Raw genomic sequence first — 22863 nt, forward strand, 5'->3', positions numbered from 1 at the left:
ACCTTTAGGGCCTCCAGTAAGTTAGCAATATCTGCATTTGCATAATGCTTCGTGGCTTTTAAATAATTTCTGTAAATGTTATTCATTTAATCCATATAAATGTTATGTGATGTTACCATTTGTGGAGACAGAACTTCTGAGATGTTAATGATTTGCTCAAATTCACACAACTGGTAGAAAAACTAGAATTTAAAGCTCAGAATGAAATCCTATCTTTTATTCCAGGTCCAGCATTTCCCTGTATTGTGATATTATGATGGAGCTAATCTGATGTTTCAAGAAATTTCTACCCTAATTCCTTTTTTTTTTCTTTTTCTTTTTTCTTTCTTTCTTTCTTTCTTTTTTTTTTTTTTTTTGGTACCAGGGATTGAATCCAGGGGTGCTTAACTACTTAGCCATATCCCCAGCCCTTTTTATTTTTTATTTTGAAACAGGGTCTCACTAAGTTGCTTAGGACCTTGCTAAATTGCTGAGGCTGGCATTGAACTTGTAATACTCCTGCCTCAGCCTCCTGAGCTGCTGGGATTATAGGCGTGTGTCACCAGACTTGGCACAAATTCTTAATATAAGAGTCAAATGGAGGAATCCATTGAAGAGTGTTTGGTTAATTTTTCTGGATTGATTAGAGACCCTGATGACTTATTTTAGTCACTTAAATTTTAAATTATTTAACTTCTTTCTTTAACTGCTACTCCATTTATTCATTTATTTGTCTCTCTTTTTTTAAGTTTTTTTTTTAATATTTATTTTATTTTTTTTAGGTGTAGATGGACACAACACAATGCCTTTATTTTTATGTGGTGCTGAGGATCGAACCTGGGTCCTGCCCGTGCTAGGTGAGTGCTCTACCGCTGAGCCACAATCCCAGCCCTGTCTCTGTTTTTATCTCTATTAAATAGGTATGTCTTCAATTTAAACATATTATAATATATAACACATCCTTGATTAATACCAGTTGAGAGAACACAGAATAAAGGAGAAGAACAAATGATAGGTCAGATGACTTTGTGAAACGTTAGTTTGACATAGGCCTTGTAAAACATATCTGGGTTCAAATTCAGATTTCTAAATGTGGACATCAATTCCCTTATGTGTACAATGGGCTCAGCAATACAAATTTCATACAATTACAGTGACAGTTAACTAAATATATGATGTATGAGTGATGTATGCTATGTACATAGATATATATTATAGGTTATCAGAGTAATTGGTACAAAATAAGTACAGAATAAAGGGCAATTTTACGACTTTGGTTGGGGAGAGTTGTAAATAAGTCAGGTTTGGAAGAGATATTAAATATGGCTTACATCACATTGAAGAGGCTGTGGATCCAGTAAGCAGCTAATACCAGTTTTACAATTTTCTGATCTTAAGTTCTGGTGCAAATGTTGATGATCATGGACTTTAGACAATGATTCATTCAACTGAGGATGCATAAACACAGGTCAGACAACATTTAAATAATTTCCTTAAACAGAAAACAAAATTTAGAGTTTTCTCATGAATGGAGATACTGCATTTTCAGCTACAGCCTATTAAATGTTTTATTCACCAGTTATGTGTAAGGAGCAAATCCCATGCATGACAGATGGCAGCCCAATTCTGGCTTCTCTAAACTGGTTTTCCTCCTACTCACACCAGCCCAAGATGTGTTGAATCCAGCACTGCTGATGAATCCTGAGCACTGAATACTATTTCACATTGTGACTCGGTTTCTTCTCTCCTCATCAGTGATAGCCAAGCACTGAAAAATGATCTGAATTCAGAGTCTGGATCCAAAAAAAATTTATATGTAACTTGGTACACAACTGTAACAGGTTTATGCATGTATAAAAAAGCATAGACAAGTGGATAAATCATTTTGATCAGTCATGAAGTCCTTGGCAGCAATTGAGAATTTAAACAGAGTAGTTGAGCTTTAAGTAGTCAACACCCGTTCAGTACGCAGAAAATCAGGGACTAACTTTGGTACCTCTATTTAACTTCCTCCACATCCAATAATAGCTATTTTGCTTGCTAAATAACCCTTAAATCCAGGCACTTCTCTCTCTGACTCCACTACAACTCTTTATAAAAGCTAATATCATCTACCCTACATTTAATCTAGACCCTCCTCCATACAGTCTGAGAGATCTTTCAGAATGCAGACATGGTCCTGTCACCACTCCATTCCTGCTGCTTAAAAGCCTTCAATGGTTTCCTTTCATTCTTATGACTAAAGTCAAAACACATAGCATGGACTATGAATCATAGTGTTCATAGTCACCACAGTGTACCTAGTTTTCATGGTTCTTAGTTACCAACAACAGAAATTGACTTTAGCTATTTTAAAAAACAAAGAAATGTATTTAAGGGGCTGGGGATGTGGCTCAAGTGGTAGCGCGCTCGCCTGGCATGCGTGCGGCCCGGGTTCGAGCCTCAGCACCACATACAAACAAAGATGTTGTGTCCGCCGATAACTAAAAAAATAAATAAATATTAAAAATTCAAAAAAAAAAAAAAAAAAAAAAGAAATGTATTTAAAAGATACTGCCACAAGAAAGAAATGGTCTCTGATCCATTCAGATAAGAAAGGAAGTTATAAAAGGATATTGCCATCAGGGAGACTATGGCCAAGCTGGGGAAATGGATACCACAGCCTGTGCTGCCAACACCCTGGAAAACACTGGTAGAGCCACTGCCACACCTGCCAAGACCAAAAGAGAATTTCTTATTGTTGTGCTTCTGGCTCCTGATCCAAAGGCTGCATGTGTGTGCACCTGATTGGCTGTGGCTAGGTCATGTGGCCATGGCTCACCACCTGGGTGCTGAGCTGCTATAATAAGAAGCCAGCTGGCCTCCCACCAAAACTCACAGAATGGGGAGTTCCCCAAACACAAGAAGGTGTTTTAAGTACTGAGCAGACACACACACACACACACACACACACAGAAAGGAAGAAAAAATAATCATCCATTACATGCAATGAATTATGATTTGACCCTGTTTTCCCTTCCAGCATCAGCTCCTTCCTCTCTACACCCCAGCAACACTTTTCTCTGCCTAGAATGCTCCTTTCATCACCAGCAGCCATACCTTTCTATGGTCTAGGTTATTGTCAGGTACTGTCTGGAAAAGATGTCATATCCATGGATGGGCTCAATTAAGTAGCCATTTACTAAGGCCTGGACATCGCTAAAGAAAGCCAGCCAACTGTGTTAAAGCATCATGAACTAACTGCAGCAGGAAGCCCTTACCAACCTCTCACCTAAAGGAGTAAGGAGATGGTGGTTCCTGGAACCCAGAAAGAACAACTGTTGTCTTCAGCAAAGAAGTCAAGCTAAGCCTGGCAGGGAGGGGGAGAGTAGCCTCCCATCTCCTGTTGGTGCCTCTTATTGGTCAAACCCAGCCTGAAGCCAGGGGGATAGATCAGGATTGAGAAAGATGGAGGGTGGATCTGGAAGGGCTAATGGAAAAAATCCAATGTGGTTGTGTAAAGGTCGGGCGAGCGTTGGAGGAAGAGACCACCAAGAGACTGTCTCATGCAACAGCAAAGGGTTTATTGGGGGTCCAGCATGCTGTGGCTCAGAGCTCACTTGAATAGAGCAGAGAGCCCCGAGAACAGCTTAAGCAGAGCTTATATATTTTCCTTGGAGAGGGCAGGGACTTCACATACAGCATAGCCAATCATTGCACAGTTTCTGGGAGGGGGTTGTTTTCGTAGAGCAACCAGATGATCAGTGGGCATTTCCGGGAGTTGTTTTCAACTTCTACATGAGTTTCAGGTTCCAGGAAAACAGAACTTAATTCTTACATTCTTAACCTTTTCAGTTGGTGTCCTTTGTTTTAGGTTCATTTCCTTAAAAATATTTTATTCTACTGGTAACTTTATGATCATAAGTGTTATAAAAATTATTATTGTCTATCTTCCCTACTAGATTGTAAATTCCCTGAGGTAAGGGATGGCATCTGTCTTTTCTTACTGAGTTAGGATAGGAGGAATAAAGATAGGAAGAAAGGAGACGGGTGGAAGTAAAAAGAGACTACAGCTATAAATCTCTGATCAGACTTACTCCCAAACTTGCTTTTTTCCTTTCAGGCCTGTCACTCCAAAATTTCTTTTTTTTTCCTTCCTCCCTTCCCTCCCTCCCTCCCTCCTTCCTTCCTTCCTTCCTTCCTTCCTTTCTACCAGGGATTGAAACCAGAGGCTCTTAACCACTGACCCACATCCACAGCCCTTTTTTGTGTTTCATTTGGACACAGGGTCTTGCTGGGTTGCTTAGGGCCTCACTAAGTTGCTAAGGCTGGCTTTCAACTTGCAATTCTCCTGCCTCAGCCGCCTGAGCTGCACGGATTATAGGTGTGCACCAACACACCCAGTTCCAATTTTCTTTTTTTAGTAGTATCAGAGATTGAACCTAGTACCACTGAACTAGATCCTCATCCCTTTTTAATTTTTTAAAATTTATTCTAATTAGTTATACATGACAGTAGAATGCATTTTGACACATTGTACAGAAATGGACTTCTCATTGCTCTGGCTGTACATGGTGCAGAGTCACACTGGTAGTGTAATCAACATGTATATAGGGTAATAATGTCCATCTCATTCCACCATCCTTCCCATCCCCAAAGCCTCTCCCCTCCTCTCACTTCCCTCTGCATAATCCAAAATTCCTTCATTCTTTCCTACCCCCACTCCCATTATGAATCAACATCCACTTGTCAGATAAAACATTTGGCCACTGTTTTTTTGGGTTTGGCTTATTTTGCTTAGCATGATATTCTCCAGCTCCATATATTCACCTGCAAATGCCTAACCATAACCATAACCCTAACCCTTATCCCCATTTTTTTTCAGTAAATTATTTATTCTAATTTGTTTACATGATGGCAGAGTGCAGTTCATTTCATATTACACATATAGAGCACAATTTTTCAAGTCACTGATTGTATACGAAGTATTTTCACACCATTTGTGTCTTCATACATGTACTTAGGATAATGATGTCTCATTCTGTACTTAGAATAATGATGTCTCATTCCACCATCATTCCTACCCCCTTGTCCCATCCTTTCCGCTCTCTCCCCTTTGCCCTATCTAAAGTTCCTCCATTCCTCCCATGCCCCCCCATCACCATTATGAGTCAGCATTCTCATATCAAAGAAAACATTTGGCCTTTGGTTTGGGGGGATTGGCTTGCTTCACTTAGCATTATATTCTCCAATTTCATCCTGCAAATGCCATGATTTTATTCTCTTTTAATGCTGAGTAATGTTCCATTGAACTGTCATCCCTTTTTGAGATAAGGTCAGGCTAAATTGCCCAGGCTGGCCTTGAACTTGAAATCTTCCTGCCTCAGCTCCTGAGTAGCTGGGATTACAGGCCTGAGCCACCACACCCAGCTGAAATCTACAAATTTTAAAGTTACTAGATAAAGCAAAGGGAGACGTATTTTAAGAAACCTATCATATGGGCACATCCCAACTATTATCTAAATAGAAGAGGCAACGTCAACCTAAAGGTCCTGGAAGATGGTCAGACCACCATGAATGTCTTGTGATCATGATCAAAGAACCGAGTTCACCAGGCTGACATCATTCCCACATACTTTTCTGTGCCAATCTTTCACAAATTTTACTTTAAAAAGAAGAACCAGAGTCTCCAAAAGAACTTTGCCTCTCTTGGGGTAGCATAAATTCAGCTGACAATGTGTACCTTTACTTTTCACTTTTTAATAAAGCTCTTTCTCTTTGCTAATACCCGATGTGTCCTTAAGTTCTTTTCTGCAATGTGTCAAGAGCCTGGAAGGCCCACAGTGCCCTTCTTAAACCCCTTATGGTGATATTATCACTGTTTCTTCAGGAACCAGCATAATAACTGACACATAGAAGGGTCTCCATCAATATTTATTGAGCTAATGAAGCTATCAGCAGTATAGAGCTTTAAACAGGCTAATTCTTATATACATATCTGTAGGACTACCTAAGGGAGACTGAGGCAGGAAGAATTGTTGAGTTTGAGGACAGACTGGGCAATTCAGTAAGATCTGTTAAAATAAAGAAATAAGTTATAATAATGGCTGCCATATTTGGTAAGTTAAAAAATAGAATTTAATTCTTGGACTTTTAGTAACTAGAATAAGGGGAAAATATTCTCCTGCTTCCTTGTGAGCCAGATCTTTCTTCTTTATCCATCCTATGAAGGGACTTTCAATTAGAAATTTCTTAGACCCTGACTATATTGAGCTAAAATTCCAACAATTTTACTTTTATTTTGCCCCATTTTTTTCTTGCACCATCACTGAGTAACATCCTCAGGTTTTGTTTTGTTTTGTACCAGGGATTGAACCCAGGGGTGCTTTGCCACTGAGCCACATCCCCAGCCCTTTTTAATATTTTATTTAGAGACAGGGTCTCACTGATTTGCTGAGATTAGCTTTGAACTCTCGATCCCCCTACCTCAGCGTCCTGAGTCTCTGGGCTTGCAGGCATGTGCCCACGCTCGTCTCTCAGTTAACTTTTTTAGTTGATCTATTTAGAGCTCATTCCGTAGAAAATGTAGAAAGTTAACTTGGGCTTCATGATGACCAGAAAGTCTAAGCCACAGTGCACAATAAACATTTTAATTTAAAGTTTTTTGCTTTTGTGCTATATTAAGATATGCCTTGAAACAGGCACAATGCCATATGGTGAATAACATATGGTACATGACAGTCCCTGTTCATATGGAAAATATGCTAATGATATCCTGTACAGGAAGTAAGAGTGGAACCAGACTTATTTTTTTCTAGATAGGTTTATCTGGTATCAGCATTTAAAAATACTGATTTCCAATGTCACCCTGGGAAAAAAATGGAAGCTGAACATAGATGACTGATGTGTGAAGTCAGTTACAAAATAATTCACAGACTGAAGACAGGTCTAATCCATTCTTTGGGATATCAGAGACAACGTAGTGACAAGGCTAATAAGAGACATTTAGAGAAGGCTCTAAGCTCTATCAAGGGAGTCTTTCAAGGATAATCTCTAACCCAGGTCCAAAAAACTTATGAAACCTATGGGAAAGACTCAGCATCCCCAAATGTTACTCTTGCTAGCCTTGTAGATTAGATTTAAATTTACTGGCGAGGACTCTGTCAGGCCAGTAAATGCCACCATTTTATAATATATTTTGTAATGTCTCCTTTGACTTACACAATAGTGATCTTTAAATCCATATATATTTCTTTTAGTTGTACACAGTGCCTTTATTTTTCTTTATTAAGGCCAGCAATGAAAACTTAGCAACATCCTGTGTCAAAAAACTTTTTTAAAAGCAGGGTTGGGGATGTATCTCAGTGGTAAAGCACTTGCCTAACATGTACAAGGCCTTGGATTCAATCTCCAGTAACAGAGGTGGTCAGGGGGAAAAAATGATAGAAAAGAAAGAAAAAGAAAAAAGTTGTATTCAATTAACAAAACAAATTTTTGCTATGTAGGTTTGTCTTACACATTGTGGAATAGCAAGCATCTCTGACCTCTTTTCACTAAATGCCAGAAGTATCCCTCGATCATTTTTAACAAACCAAAATGGATCTTCAAGTTTTCCAAAATGTCACAAGGGAATATAATGTCTCCTCTGCTGAGAGCGGCTGGGCGGGAGGATTCAGTAATCAGTTTTCTGACTATGATAGTATCACTGGGATATTGACATTCTAAACCTTCTTTTGTTTGGTACAATTCTTTGCAGCAGCCCCAGAAACAAAATCCTTCTAACTTAAAAAAAAAGAAAAAAAAGTTTATGGAAGGATACTGGAGCAGCTCATCCCGCTAAAGGAACAGCTGAACAAGCAAGCCTCAGTGTATGACTTAGGATTAAGTTCCAGTAAACATAATAGGAAACCTAAAATAACAGTGGCTTAAACAAGATAGAATTTTAATTCTCTCTCACACACACTGAGCCTGGGGATAAGAAGTTCAGTGTTGGCATAGCAGTGCTCCTCCAGGAAGTCCTCAGAAACTAAGGCTCATTTTGCTCACAGAACCACCATCCTTACAGTGTGACTCTAGTCGTGAGGGTCCAGGATGGCAGCAGGATACAAGAATGGATGAAGGACAAGAAAAAGGGTGCACATTTGCTACCTGTGGAACGTGGGTTCCAGGACCTCAGATACCAAAATCTGTAGATGCTGAAGTCCCTTACATAAAATGGTATAATATTTGTGTGTAACCTACTTGCATTCTCCTATATATTTTAAATCAATTATAGTGTGGCTGAAGGTGTAGCTCAATTGTAGAGCACTTGCCTAGCACATGTAAGGCCCTGGGTTCAAACTCCAACACTGAAAAAAAAAAACAAAAAACCCAGATTACTTATAGTACCTAATTCAATGTAAATGCTGTTTAAATAGGTGTTTTATATAACCACACACACACAAATATTGTAATAGTTAGGGAGAAAGACAAGTAAAAAGTCTATGTGTTCAGTACAGAAACAATTTTTCCCTAACATTTTTTAAAAAATTAAATATCTTTATTTTTTTATTATCATTATTTTTTAATGTGATGCTGAGGATCAAACCCAGTGCCTCACATGTGCAAGGCAAGCGCCCAGCCCCCTAACTTTTTTTTTTTTTTTTGGTGCTGGGGATTAAACCTAAGGCCTTGTGTATGCGAGGTAAGCACCCTACCTACTGAGCTATATCTCCAGTGCCCCCTAACATTTTTGATCCATAGTTGGTTGAATTAGATATGGAGCCCACAGATAGGAAGAGCCAACAGTGCTATCTATTCTAAGGAAATTTCTCAGAAACTGTCACAAGACATTCCATTTATATCTCATTGGCCCAAACTTTACTCACATGACCATGCCTACCTGCAGGAAGGCTGAAGAGTGCAGTGTTTATGCTGTTTGACTGCGGGACCAGTTGAAAATTCTATTATGAAAAAAAGAAAAGAAAATAGATATTGGATGACAAACTAACAATCAATGCCCCTTTAAGGAGGAAGGAATCTGAATAGCTGCAGGTCTTTTTTTTTTTTTTTTAATAAGCTCAGTCATTTGTCTGACGTGCCCTTTCTGAGGTTGGTCTGGAAGTCTCTTTTTATTTATTTATTTTAAATATTTATTTATTTTTTAGTTTTCCACGGACACAACATCCTTGTTTGTATGTGGTACTGAGGATCAAACCCTGGCCGCACGCATAACAGGAGAGCGCGCTACCGCTTGAGCCACATCCCCAGCCCTAGCTGCAGGTCCAAAGACAGTACCTCCGGGTTGGGGATGTGGCTCAAGCGGTAGCACGCTCGCCTGGCATGCGTGCGGCCAGGGTTCGATCCTCAGCACCACATACAAACAAAGATGTTGTGTCCGCCGAAAACTAAAATAAATAAATAAATATTAAAAAAAAAAAAAAAAAAAAGACAGTACCTCCGTGCAAATTCAATTTGGGCAGCGCAAGGGGGTTATGACTGTCATGCTGCAGTCCAGCAACATTCGTGGCTGCTCAGCCTTTCTCAGTGTGGTAGGCTGAATAATGGCTCCCCAAACTGTTTCATCCTAATCCCTGGAACCTGTGAATGTACTACCTTGACTGGTAAAATGGACTTTGAAAATGTAATTAAATTAATGCTCTTGAGATGGGGAGATTGTCTGTGATTATCTGGATGGGCCTAAAGTAATTATAAGAGTCTTTTTGAGAGGGAGGCAGAGATCAGAGAGAGAGATGACCATGGAAGCAAGAGGTCGGAGGGATACAAGGGCAGTGTGTTAGTTTTCTATCACTGGGACAAAATACCCTAGAGAATCAACTTAAAGGAGGAAATATTTATTTTGGCTCCTGGTTTCAGAGTTTCAATCCATGATTGCTTGGGTCTGTTGCCTTTGAGCCTGTGGTGAGGCAGGACATCCTCTTGAGGATTGTGTGGAGGCTGGAATCCCAATATCCTCTTCAAGGACATGCCCCTAGTACCTAGCTTCCTTGCACTGGGCCCCATCTCCTGAAGCTTCTACACTTCTCGATATGCTGGGGACCAAATCTTCAACATATCTGGGAACATTCCAGATCCAAACATAACAGGAACTTCTAGAAGCTTAAAAAAAAAAAAAAAAAAAAAACAAGGAAATTGATTCTCCCTTAAAGCCTTCAGAAGGAAGAGACTATAAGAGATTTTAATTTTATACTTCTGGCAGAGCCAGGAGCTATGAGAAAATATTGTATTGTTTTAAGCCCCATTTGTGGTCATTTGTTACTACAAAGGCAGGATGTTAATACTTGGTAACAGGCTATTTTCTGAGCCTAATTCTAAAATCTTCTCACTAGTTTTATGAACTACCCAATAGACTTCCAATAAGTTCCTTTCCCAGTGAAACTAATCAGAGTTGATTTCTATTATCCAACAAAGAACCCAGGCTGGCATGATCATAGGTTGTCCCTCTGGGGTTCACTGATAAGAACACTCAGCACCATCAGCACCTTGGTCTCCATTTGCCTCTCTTAGGAGTCGCACCCCCATGATAGCAAACCTATCTTCAGCTTAGACCACTAGCTGGTTTCTGCGTAAGAGGACTCAGGTCCTCTGATTGGCAGCCCTACCAAAACCGCACAGACTGGGGAGAGGGCAGTTTGCCCAAAGTAATGAGGTAAGTGTTTTTATCAGGGGAAGGAGAAAAACAATACTGGTCAGTCAAAAAACAACATGTTTTTATGAATTTATATTTCGGAGACACAAAAGACATCTCCATATCTGTGAGTGGAGTTGCCAAAACCTAAAACAAAAAGGGAACAGACCCAGTACAGTGGTGGCACATCTGTAATCCCAGTGACTCTGGACACCAAGAGACAGTAGGATCCCAAGTTAGAAACCAGTCTGGCAACTTAACGAGACTATGTCTCAAAATAATTTTTTTGAAAATGAGCTGGGGATAAAGTTTGGCAGTAAAGTGCCTCTGGGATTAAATTCCCAGTAACTAACACACACACACACACACACACACACAAACACAGAGAAAGAGAGACCAATAAGGAACTTTCATTTTAATATGGCTGATTAATTAAATGAATTTGTCTTCTCTTTTTTTTTTTTTCTGAAATTCCACCAAAAAAAAAAAAAAATGACATAAACCATAAGGGCACATGGGAAACAAAAAAATAAATAAATAGAAAAACCAAATTTCAAAAGCCAGGAAACAAATCAAGGAAAGGCAAATAACATTGCTAAGCAAAAAGAACTAAAATCTAAGCAACTGTAGACCTGGATATCAAGAAAAAGTGGCCAGTTTACCCTGCAGGCATCCAGAAAGGCTGAGGATTTAGAAGCATTATCTATCATGATGAAATGTACCTGAGAACCAACCAAGTCAATGCAGAAGCCATATCCTTGAACCTCCAAAACTATGAGGTAAATAAACCTTTTTCTTTATAAGTTAGTTGCCTCAGGTATTTTGCTATAGTGATGAAAAGCTGACTAATACACTTTTGAAAAATGAATCTCAGTACAATGAGTGGTCTAACCAAAAAGAAGAAAACATGGAAACTGGAAATGTCACACATAAAAGTGGCTTTAGACATTAGTCCTGGAATGACAATCTAGGGAGCAATGAGTCCAGAAAGGAGCAAGAGGACAGAGACCACAAATAGATTATCTGAAATGTTAAATGTAGTATTGGTAATTCATTAAATCTAATGAAACATTCAATTAAATTGATATAAAACTTATTAAGATAGAAAACTAGGCAATTCTAATTTCTAAAGAAAACAAAAGGCTTTACAATGGATCAGTAGTCAAAGTCTACTAGTTGACTTATCAATGACCAAGACTTACATAATAATGTAAATATTAAATATTGAATTAACTAGAAATTGGATTAAAGTTATATTAAGATAATGGGGGACAGAGTATGCATGTATAAGAAATTAACAAATAATGTCTAAACTTTGTAAATGAAGGAATAGCAGTTCATTGATAGGCATTTTCTATAGGAAAAACTGCCAAGGATTTAAAAGCCTGAGGAAAGAAGAGTCCAGAAGTGAGAGGATCTACTGCTTTAAAAAAAAAAAAAAAATATGTATATATATATATATATATATATATATATATATATAAAATATACACACACACATACACAATTAGCTTTGTAGTGCTATTTAATATTGTATATAACTTTGTACAATTTGGATTTTTAAAAAAAGTAGCAAAGCATGATGGCACATGCCTGTTAATACCAGTGACTCAGGAGGCTGAGACAGGAGGATCACAAGTTTGAGGCCAGCCTTAACAACTTAATAAGACCAGCCTCAAAAACAGAGAGAGAGAGAGAGAGAGAGAGAGAGAATGAGAATGGAATGTAGCTCAGAGGGAGAGTGCTCCTGAGTTCAATCCCCAGTACCCCCCCAAAAAAAAATTACAACGTCAAAAGAAAAAAAAACTCTGAGAATAAATCTAGACATAAATATAAATATTCTCTCCTGTTTCCTGTGTGTATAAGTGTATATCCCAAAGATTAAATAGGATTGTAAAATATTTGTTTTTTAAATGTTCATTTATTCCCCACATTTACTATACTATATCTGTTTGGCATTTGACAACTAAATCAAAAGCCCCCCTCACTCTGCTCTTCTTGGCCTGGTTCACTCAATCCCCAATAACGTCATGACCTCATTACGTCATCTAGAGACTTCCTTGCTTTGATTCCCCATTTGAGTAATATCCACATTTCACTCAATAAATTACCAGATGCACAATATTTTATAAGCAACAAAACAATATTGTATATATCACTAACAAATATGTGTGTATTACAATAAATCTTATAAATTCAAATCTTATTAACCTGGAGTAAACACATTTATAATGTATGTAATAAAATGTATTTTTTGCATGCCTATAATCCCAGCCACTCGGGAGTTTGAGGCAAAAGGATCTCAAGTTCAAAGCCAGCCTCAGCAACTCAGCAAGGCTCTAAGCAACTCAACAAGACTGTCTCAAAATTAAAAATAAAAAGGACTGGGGATATGACTCAGTGGTAAAGTACCCTGGGTTCAATCTAAGGTACCCAAAAAAAGAAAAATTATTTTTTGGTAAACAGAACAGTCTGTTAGTAACTTTGTGACAGTAAACATTAACTTAGAAATAAATTAATGAGTATAGGCTCAATATTCACTTATTATATGAATAAAAATTCATCACGAGGCACTCTGAAGGATCAGGTTTCAAAATTGGCTCATTGAAATCAATCTATCTAGCCAGTTTAATTTATGGTTCAAGTCAAAATTCATGTCCCTTTCCTGCCAACCCAAATACACGGGGTAAGGGGAAACAGACTACCTCTCTAATTTAAATGATAGCTATAATTTTCTTTTAATTTTACAAGTGAGATTAATTTTTCAGTTCAAGGAAGGCAATTATTTATTATATACTGCTCCTTTGCATTCTTCAGACAGGAATCAATAGCTAACATATTAGAAGCTATTAAAGGACAAATGACAGCTGGCGACTCATGCCTTCAGGCACAATACAAGATGTTTACAATTGGGCTGGGGTTGTGGCTCAGTGGCAGAGCGCTTGCCTCATACATGTGAGGCACTGGGTTTGATTCTCACCACATAAAAATAAATAAACAAAATAAAGACATTGCATCTATCTATAACTAAAAAATATTTTCAAAAATGTTTACAATTTTCTGTACAAAGATAAGCAGAAACATTTTTATGGGGAAAATAAGAATTAACTTAAAATCACATCTATCCTAGAAAATTCAGACTGTGTCATCATTGAAAATATACATCACTGTAAACACAGGAAGGACATAATTTAAAGAGTACAATGAGGTTCCATTTAACACTCACTTAACCATATAAATTCCAAGAGCACTTTCTTAGCAAAATTTTTTTTAAAGGAATAGAAATAATGCAGGCAGTTGTACTTATTTATTTAGATAAGTTTTAATTTTTTGTGCTGCTGGGGATTGAACCCAGGACCTTGCACATGCTAGGTAAATGCTCTATCAGTGAGCTACACCTCCTTCCTCTATACTTCTTTTAAATTCAATGAGCAACCAGTGGGAGGCAGGTGGGGAGGGAAAGGAGAAATACTGAGGATGATATTGGCCAAATTATATTGTTATATTGTGTGCACGTACAAACATATAACAACAAATCCCACCATTATGTACAACTATAATGCACCAATTTAAAAAATTTGGAAAGAGTAATTTTTTAAAAATTCAATGAGCATGTGCCCTTGCCAATGGATAGGAAAAATCTAAATTGGTCTGTTGATATTGACAGATGTGTGGAAAGAACATATGATTTTATTTGAACTGTGTCCTTGACAATAGACAAAGATGTCAGAAGCATTACTTATGTCACTAGGCCATGAATGGTAAAGCTTCTTTGCTGCCTATCAGATCAACAGATAAGCTTAGAGTGTCTAGCCTGGGTGGCAGCCTGATTAGCTCCACCAGTGGCTTGCCAAGTTCTAATCATTAATCTTTTTCAAGGCAGGGCTTTACATTCAAGCTGGTAGAAGAGGGCCAGTTCTTTTTTCCTGCTCCCTGAAGAACTTTCCTAGATGGATATCTCTGTTGACGTCAATTACATTAATCCAGACAAAGCATGCATTTGGAATGAGAGGAATCTGAATTTAGATAATTTTCCTAACTTCTCTGAGCTTCGATTTTTATGTCTATAGAATAAGAGAAATAATATCTACATTATGTCTATGAGGCACTAGTATGTCTCCACTATAAGGAGTGTATTTATCACAACACATATTATAGAATAAATGCTTAATTTTGGTTTGTGCCCATACTCAGGAGATCTGTTCTCTCTGCCAAATTAGATCTCTTGTTGGAGCCAGACAGAATTGGGTTCAAACTTAACTGCCCCCACATCCTAACTACATGACCTTAGGAAAGTCAGTTAATTTCTCTCAGCCTCTATTTTTCCATTTGTTTTGTTTTGTTTCGCTTTTCACTGCTAAGGATTGGAACCAGGGGAGTTCTACTACTGAGCTATGCCCCCAATCCTTTTTATTTTATTTGGAAACAGGGTCTCAATAGCACCCACCAGCTAGTTTTTCATTGGAAAAATAGAAACATAACACTTTTCCTGTCTACCTCACCACGATTTTTATGGGATGAAATTGCCAATATATGTCAAAATGCTTTGTCAGAATGCTATAGAAAGGTAAGTTGTTTGTATTATTACAGTATTATTATTGAGATAATGGAATTTGTATAAACAAGACTTAATTTTGTTATTTTTGACACATGGTTTAGGAAAGAAATTTTCTCTTTAAAAAAAAACTAGTTATTACATGGCAAGTTCTTTCTTATTCTGAAGAAATGATAATTAAAATATAACTTCTAGGGCTGAGGTTGTAGCTCAGTGGTAGAGTGCTTGCCTAGCATGTGTAAAGCACTGGGTTCAATCCTTAGCATCACATATAAATAAAAAAATAAATAAATAAAAGTGTTGTGTCCATTTACAAATAGACACAACACTTTTATATATATATATGTGTGTGTGTGTGTGTGTGTCTTCTAGTCTGCATGTTATGACTGGTAATTGCTTGGATAAATCTCCCTAATTTATTTAGCTCAGTTTTCTTAACTCTTCAGAAGTCTATATATCTCACTTGATTATTAGGAGGACAAATACAAAAATACAATGAGAGGTCAAATCCTTTGAAAACTCTCAGATTAGTTATTTTGCCTTTCTTTAGATGTGTGGTTGTAGGTAATCATCTTTTGTCAGTGTCTAAAACAATTATTTACAAACATTTGGCAACAACTCTGCAGATGTAGGTACTGAAAGTCTCTTTTAAAATTGCAAGATATGTGAATGTGGTTAATGCCACTCAACTGGACACTTAAAAAATGGTTGGGGGAGCTGATGTAACAGTACACACCTATAATCCCAGTTACTCTAAAGGCTGAGGCAGGAGGATTGCAAATTTTGTGGCTAGCTTGGACAATTTAGTGAGACATTATCTCAAAATTTAAAAATAATAATAAGGGCTGGGGATACAGGTCAGTGGTAGAGCACTTGACTAGCACACATGAGGCCCTAGGATCCATTCCTAGTACAAAAGAAGAAAAAAGTTGAAAGTGTAAATTTTGTGTTATGTAGGTTTTTACCATAATAAAAAAAGTTTAAGCATGATATAGAATTAGAAAAAATCATAACACTTCCTTGATCATTATTTCTGACATCTTAAGTGATAGAGAGAAACTCAAAATTAAAGTGGTTTTTATTTTGTTATTTTCATTTTTATTTGTTTATAGTGTTTGAGATCAAACCCAGGGTTTCATGCATGCTGGGTAAGTACTCTTACCACTAAGCTACATCCCCAGCTCATCAGTTAAAATGTTTCGAAAGACAAAAAATCAACTTGATCTCATGCAACCATGGAACCAGTCTTGAACTCACATTCCACATCATAGTGGCAGTTGTGTCTTCCTAAGCACTAAAAAGCTTTCTTCCAGATCTATGACTCAACTCTTTAAGTTAGTTTCTTATCACAGTGTGTTAGCCAAGGCATTTCCACTAAGGAGAATGGTCATGACATATTTAATATGCTGTGTTAAAATCTTTTTTTAATCCATTTTACTTTTAAAAATTTGCTCTGAACTTCAAAAATAATTTTTAAAGGACAAGTACTGCCAAAGACTACTTTTAATTATAGTAATAAGCAAGGAGCTAATAAGGAGTGTTCAGTTAAAATGGAAGAAAATGATTCTACTTGGCCTTACCTCCACATTCATTCCTAACTTAGCCCAACCATATTCTAATGCAATACATTCAATTTATTCATGGCAAGGTGATAATTAGTATGCAGTTCTAGCAAAATGAGTCTGATTATTTTTTTGATTTGTACCTTCTTTGGTTGGGAATATTGTACTCAATAACTGTATGGTGAATTAAATGACTTGATCAGCCCACACAGCAGAACTAAGTATTTTTAATAGCAAGTTGCCTTTATATGGGCATATTTTTACATTCTAAAATAATGACTCCATTATCCTGGTTACAGTTCAACTTTTTTAAATCTATAAGAAATATGCTGTGGCATGAGTGTGTGGTGATGATTCACAGATTTGAAATAACACCTACTCTCCTTCGATTCTGGCACAAAATGTGTCAGTGAAGCCTGCAATTAGGAAAATTATCCTGAGGCCAAAGGATGGTGACGTCAATCTACACATCCAGATCAGAAATGTGCTCACAAAAATGAATTTAGAAAATAGTTCTACTTTAGTACTGCTTGATGCCTTTGCAATGTCATCTAAATTTTTGTCATTAATAATAACACTAATAATATCGAGTGAAAACTATATAGTTTCTTTTAGTCTTGACAATAGTCCTATTATGGTTCATATTTTATAGATGGAGAGAGGTTAAATAAATTACCCAAGATCCTACAGCTAGCTAATGGTGAAGCTTAGATTGGAACATGGTCTTCTCAGACTCAATGTTCACTCTCTTGACCAGGACTAGTTACATAATTTAAAGGGCAAGATTAAGATGTAGGGCCCTTTGTTCAAAGTTACTAAAAATTTTGGGAACCAGGATATAGCTCAGTGGTACAGTACTTACCTAGTATGCAAGAGATTCAGAGTTTAATCCCCAGAACTGCAAAAAAGAAAAAATTTAATAATTCAAAGATAGCAACAATAGAGTTGAGAGCCACGAGTGGCTGGGCCATGGCTGCGCCCGACCTAAGGGCGGAGTTGGACTCGCTCCTCCTGCAGCTGCTCAGAGACCTGGAGGAGCTGGAAGTGAAGTGGGAGGGCGCTGAACGCTCGAGTGGAGGAGGGCTGGCTCTCGCTCGCAAACGCTCGCTATGCGATGGGTGACAAGTCTGTAGGGCCCTTGCAGTATGCCTCTCGCATGGAACCCCAGGTCTGTGTGTGTGCCAGGTGAGGAACCTTCGACAGCGGAGGGAGGAGAGCAGGCCCAGGCCAGGGCTCTCAAAGGTCTATCTTCCCTTGTCCTTCAGTGAGACCCAGAACGGATTCCAGACCTTCAGGGTGGTGAGAGCAGATGCCCAGACTCCAGAGGAGGTGGGGCCCAGAGAGTCAGCTTTGCGCAGGCGCAAGGGCCCTACCAAAACTCCAGAGCCAGAGCCCTATGCAGCCCCACAGGACCCCCTGAACTGGTTTGGAATCCTGGTTCCTCAGAGTCTGCGGCAGACCCAAGCCAGCTTCCGGGATGGCCTACAGCTAGCTGCAGATATAGCCAGCCTCCAGACCCGTATCAACGGGGGTCGAAGCCAACTCCGGGGGATCCAGGAGAAACTCAAGCAGCTGGAGCCTGGGGCTGCCTGACCGTGTCCACAGAGGCAGGCACTCAGCCCAGCAGTTCATGGATGTGGCTGTCTTTTCTCAGGCATTCTTCCTTCATAAATAGTCCCCACTCCAACCTCCAATCCAGCTAATGCCCTCTCCTTAAAATGTCATTGGTCTTCATGTTTTTGACTTTGTTAGGTGTGAAGTTCAAAGTTTTTAATCCTATGTTCACATTGTGAGATATAAACATTTCTTCCCAAACTGAGTAATATGAAAGTCACCTTCTTTGGAACCACTTTTAGGCCCATGTTATCATAGAAAACCCCCACCCCCACCCAGAGAGCAAGTATAAGGTTGTTCATGTTAGTGAACAATTGAACGACCTCATAGATGAGCCAACTGTCTCATTTCTGGATGATGAAATACTGCACAAACAGTGGCAGGAAAGGATAAGAGGTAATGCTTCAGGGTCACCAGATCCTCAGAATTGACTTGGATAGAGAAGATTGTACATGACCAACAGATCAGGACAATATGAGTTGAGTTAATAAAAATACAAACATCTACCTGAGTGTGATGTGTGCCCCCCTGTTGTCCCATCTACTCAGGAGGCTGAGGCAGGAGGATCACTTGAGGCCTTGAGTTTGAGACTAGCCTGGCAACATAGTGAGATTCTATCTCAAAGACAAACACCTGAGTAGACAGGTAGCCCTTAGCAGGATCTAAACCAGGAAGTAAAAAAGATTTGACCTGGAAGAGACTGTCTATGTTTCAAAAACCTGCCTTTATCTTACCAGGAGTGAGGCAAAGACATTCTTCATTTTTTGAAGGGCCAGTTGTGTATTTCCTGTTCTGGGAACTCTGTTTCACTTTTCTACTGGTGGTTTATCGTTTTAGCAATATCTAGTTCTTTTTCTGTTTGTTTTTGTTTTTTGCCAGGGGTGGTGGGAGTATGTAATCCTTTGTTCATAATATGAGATGTAAATATTTCTTCCCAGTTTGTCTTTAACTTTGCTTGTAGTGTTGTTTTTTTAAAAAACACTTTTTAATTGTAAAATAAAACTACATCAACTGTTCAGGGAAAAAAAAAAAGATAGCAACAGTAAGGCATTAAACCAGGGATGGAAGGCCTTCCTAAGCACCATGCTATTGCACAGGTGGTAGAAGCATGAAGTTGGCCTTGCTCTTAAACAGATTGCTTCCCTTCATCCTGTCCTCATCCCATGCTTCAATCCAATTCAGCAAATATTTTGTCCAAGCCACAACTCCACCGTAAGAGATCCTGTGTAGATCCATGAGAGACAGAGGTCCTGCCTAGAGACACACATCTCTTTCAGTCAATCTTTCGACTTGCCATGTTGAACATTATACCTTAATTTTATATTCAACAGAAAAATGTATCCCACAATTTTATGTGAATTTTGAAAATCAAGACTTCCCTTTTAATTAGTCCTTTCCTTCTTAAAAACAAAACCAAGTAAACCAAACAATAACAAAACATAAAGTTCAGCCTTGATTCACTATAGCTTTGAGTATATAACATAGCATGTTATACCCTGTTCCTTCTTGCTGTGACTATTTGCTTTAAACATAATGATGGCAGAGGGCTCAGATTCTTGTAATTGTGGGGTCCTGATCAATGAACCCTTTGCTTCTCTGGATCTTCTTTTGAAGATCTTTCCAAACCTTTCACTTGGCACTTTCATTTGTGGAAAGTCCAAACCTTAGTGGATGGCATGTTCTAGGACAAACATTTTACTATCCAACACATATCCTGAGAACAAAGGGAGTTTGTTTGTGGTGTGTGTAGAGTAATTGTGACAAACAGTTTACATTTCTAGAGAAAGGAATAGGCTCTGTGTGTACATCTGTGGTTGGGGGAATTTGGAGGTAGAAGTCTAGAAAACAGATCTCTGTCCTAGGTGGGACTTTCCAGCTAAATCGATGCCCAGGCTGGACTCTCCTTTCCCTTTCTCTTTTCCCTAGTTGGAGCTTCCTATTTCTCATTGCACGCGGATTTTTTACTGTGATTCCCTTTCCCATAAAAAAGAAGAAAAAAATTTTTGGTAGTCCCTATTTTTGGTTCCCTCCTACTATGGGATAAGGAAGAAGAATTACAGCCAGCCCCAAACTGAGACTCTTCACACTTCAGGATTTAAATGTAGATTGATAGAATTGATCTCTCCCTACCTCTTATGGATAAAGTTGGATGAAATTATAGACAAACTATGAATCTGCCATGGAAAGGATATCTAGATGAATCTAAGTACCTAGAATGGGAGTTCTTAATTGTATCAGACCCATTATCCCCTTCACCATCCTGAAATGAAATTTATATGTAATATAGTCTACTTACACATAGGAAAATTTTTAATTAACATAATGCCTAAGCAAAATATGAAGGAGATAGAAAATTAGGTGAAATTGGCTAAATTATGTTGTTATATTGTATTTATGTACATGTATGAATATGTAACGCCAAATCCCATCAGTACATACCATTAAAATGTACCGATAAAAATTGTGAGGAAAAAAAAGAAAATTAGAGTGAGGGTCTGTGTTGAAATAATTATAAATAGATTTTTCACCCACATCAATGCCCTGCAGGGCATTTGAAAGTCAGGCAAGACAGTTTTTGTTGTTGTTGTTGTTCTATTGAACTGTTCACATCTGTCAATCCTGGCTCCAGCCAACAAGTGCCAGTCAGCATGCCCTCAATCATGTGATAACCAAAAATGTACCCACGATTACCAAACAACACCTAGAAATTGGAAACTGTTGCAAGTACTGGTCTGAGAAAGAGTGACTGCCCTATTGGATTCCCTTTGGTTCTCCCTTGTTCAAGATTTCCAGGTTGTTGGGCGTGGTGGCACATACCTGTAATCCCAGCAACTCAAGAGGCTGCAGCAGGAGGATGGCAATTTCAAAGCTAACATCAACAACTTAGCAAGGTTGTAAGTGACTTAGTGAGACCCTGTCTCCAAATAAAATATAAAAAGGACTGGGAATGTGACTCAGTGGTTAAGTACTCCTGGGTTTAATTCCCCATTACCCCCCCACCAAAAAAAACGACTTTCAGGTAATAGAACAAGATATATTTGCTATCCTCCCAGGGTAACAGCTTCAGGTCTTGGCAAGCCTGAACTCAACAAACATGTATTTTCTATTTGTGTACATCTGTTTTTAGGCCACTAGTTTTAAAAAAGCACACACATATACATGCTCCCCATATTCACTGAGGTCCCTGACCACATGAAATGATGAGGCTTTGTTCAGGGAGTGGCCATGCTATGCATGGACTGATGGTTATGTAGAGTGAGGTAGACAAAGCATTTATTTTGTGCTATATTTAAATTTTAGGGAGGTGGAAATGATGGGTGTGCCAATGTGGGTAGGTTCCTAAGAAGGACTGGCCTTCCACATTGTCTCTTGATTTTCTCTTGCCTCCAACTTAGACGAGCTAACTTAGACATTGTATTGTAAATATTTTTCCCCTGGACAAAGACAGGTAGTCATATCTGCCTCTGTTTCTGCCTGCAAAAGCCAAACAGAGATGCAAAGGGAAAAGAGTCCCCTTACCATCATACCTCTTGACACACACTCCTAGTAAGGATCTATCAAATATCATTTACCAGACATTAAAAAAGATACTGAGCATGGCCAAATAGAAAAGGAAGAATAAAAGGTTGTATGTTCATGGAAACTTTGGTGAGTCACTGGCCAGCATTGATCAGAGGTCAGTCTGTTTCACTGCCAGATGTGTTGACATTTAAATGGAAGAATTATGAAAAATCCAAGGGAAAACTTACACAGCAAAATCCCTCTATTATGTTATGATTTGCAATCTAACATTTGACCCTCTGAAATTATTCTCATCCAACACTATTTATTAGCTTAACACCAAGCACAGGTTCTTATGTTGGCCATTAAGAATAAATTGGGAGCTAGAGATATAGTTCAAGCAGTAGAGTGCTTGCTTAACATGAATTGGGGCCTGGATTCAATCCCTAGCACTGCAAAATAATAATAATAATAATAATAATGATAATAATAAAAAAAACAATGACGATGACAATGATGTGGGTTTGGATTAATAGATGGAAGAGAAAAATGCATTCTATGTGAGGAAAGAAAGCATTCATACATTCTTATATGCATTCATTTGAGTCTATAACCAGTTTAAATTCATTTATATTATTTTGCATGTGCCTTCAGCTACCTTGTCCCTCTGACAATTTGAGATATTCCCTGATTAAACAATGCCCCTTGTTAAAGACAACATTCTTTTTTTTTTTTTTTTGTGCTGGGCATCGAACCCAGGGCCTTGTGAGGCAAGCACTCTATCAACTGAGCTATATTTCTAGTCTCCAAAGACAACATTCTTTTTTTAATTTTTTATTTTATTTGTTTTATTTGTTATATATGACAGCAGGATACATTACAATTCATATTACACATATAGAGAACAATTTTTCATATCTCTGGTTGTATACAAAGTAGAGTCACACCATTCATGTCTTCATACATGTACTTAGGGTAATGATGTCTATCTCGTTCCACCACCTTTTTTACCCCCATACCCCCTTCTCTTCCCCTCCCATCCCTTT

General features: G+C 38.2%; 1 pseudogene; it reads left to right on the forward strand.

Moving 5' to 3' along the window:
• The first annotated feature begins 17671 nt into the window (after positions 1 to 17671).
• On the forward strand, positions 17672 to 19331 carry LOC124080002 (coiled-coil domain-containing protein 115-like; annotated as a pseudogene).
• The last annotated feature ends 3532 nt before the right edge of the window (positions 19332 to 22863 follow it).

This window comes from Marmota monax, unplaced genomic scaffold (assembly GCF_021218885.2).
Source record: "Marmota monax isolate L192 unplaced genomic scaffold, Marmota_monax_Labrador192_F-V1.1 WCK01_AAM20220418_F8-fsc00015, whole genome shotgun sequence".
Lineage (NCBI taxonomy): Eukaryota > Metazoa > Chordata > Mammalia > Rodentia > Sciuridae > Marmota > Marmota monax.